The 1,652-nt window shown below is 36.2% G+C and overlaps 1 protein-coding gene across 4 annotated transcripts in view; it reads right to left on the bottom strand.

Annotated features, from left to right (window-relative positions):
- SEC24B (SEC24 homolog B, COPII coat complex component) overlaps positions 1 to 1,652 on the bottom strand; it is a 113,718-nt gene that overhangs the window by 4,660 nt on the left and 107,406 nt on the right. The gene's annotated exons all lie outside the window — the stretch shown is intronic.

Raw genomic sequence — 1,652 nt, 5'->3', positions numbered from 1 at the left:
TGCCTCAGCCTCCTAGCCTCCCAAGTAGCTGGGATTATAGGTGCCTGCCACCACACCTGGCTAATTTTGGTATTTTTTAACAGAGACGAGGTTTCACCATGTTGGCCAGGCTGGTCATAAACTCCTGACCTCAAATGATCTGCCCACCTTGGCCTACCAAAGTGCTAGGATTATAGGCGTGAGCCACTGCGACTGGTCTGATTCATATATATTACTAACTGAAATGCAGTATCACTGCATTTCTCCAATTAGTAAATTCAATACATCCTGTACGTAAAAAAAAAAAAAAAAAACCCACCAATCCCCACAAAAACCCCCCAAAAATCACCAAACCATACTGTCAAGCGAAATATTTTTAATTAGTAGGCTGATCATAAATAAATCCACATAAAAGATTTAACAGAATTATGAAGAGTTTTGTGTTCCTTTGTGGACTCAATTCATAATATGCATTAGTCAATCTCATTCTCTAACTGTGACAAAAAGAGTTGTCATCCAACAATGCAGCACAGTTTAAGCAATTCATATTCTATAGTTACATTTTTACATTTTCTTTACAAATGTAACATTTATGTACATTATATATAGATTTTTTTCTATAGTTCATGTACTGAAACTCTATTGTTTTTACAGGGAAAATGTTGAATTCATTTAATGAATAAGAATCATTCCTTGTTAAAAAGTAATTCATATAAACAAGTAACACGGTACCACTGCCTTTTGGCATCTCTTGCCAGAGTTCAAGTTCAGAAATGTTATATTAATTATAAGAAAAAAGAATTGATCTAGTTTTACATGACGTATCATTCCACATAGCTACATAAATTTGCCAGCTTGCAATGAACAGAGGACTGTACTGCCATACTACTGGAAATGTGTAGAAACCAATTCAAAATATACTTGGTGAAACAGCATCATCGTAACCATTAATCTGGGTTGAAAAAAATCTGTCAGGTTCTTTCTTCCCCTTGACTTTTTAATAAAGCCTCAGACAGAGTGCTGTGCGTTGTATCTTGTATTAACAAATTCCTTCATTTCAAATTTCCTACACGCTTCTTTGACAGATTATGCTTTATCTAGGTTATAGATCTTTTTCTTATTCAACTTTATTCTACTTCACTTACAAATCTGCTGCTGAACATGAAGCAAAAATTCATAGTAAGAAAATGCAGCTTCTGTCCGGTCTTCAATCAAATGCTGAAAAAATTCTGTTTTGGCAGGACTCTCATCTCTGGAAGAAAGAAAAGGGCATTTGTCTAAAAATGTATTTAAAAGCCTTGACTTCACCACTCTGCAATCTATCTAATAAAATTCCACTTGTATCCTATAAATTTATACAAATAAAATAAAAGCACATATTTCTAAAAAGAGTAACTATATATTTTAAAAATTACTGGGCTGAGTGTAGTAGCTCACACCTATAATCTCAGCACTTTAAGAGGCTAATGTGGGAGGACTGCTTGAGCTCAGGAGTTCAAGACCAGCCTGGGCAAAATAGCAAGATCCCCAATCTCCATAAAACACTTTAAAAATTGGCTGGGCACGGTGGCTCACGCTTGTAATCCCAGCACTCTGGGAGGCTGAGGGTGGATCATCTGAGGTCAAGAGTCCACGACCAGCCTCGTCAACATGGTGAAATCCTGTCTCTACTA

This window comes from Cebus imitator, unplaced genomic scaffold (assembly GCF_001604975.1).
Source record: "Cebus imitator isolate Cc_AM_T3 unplaced genomic scaffold, Cebus_imitator-1.0 Scaffold17, whole genome shotgun sequence".
NCBI lineage: Eukaryota > Metazoa > Chordata > Mammalia > Primates > Cebidae > Cebus > Cebus imitator.
This window is presented reverse-complemented; position numbering and strand designations above follow the sequence as displayed.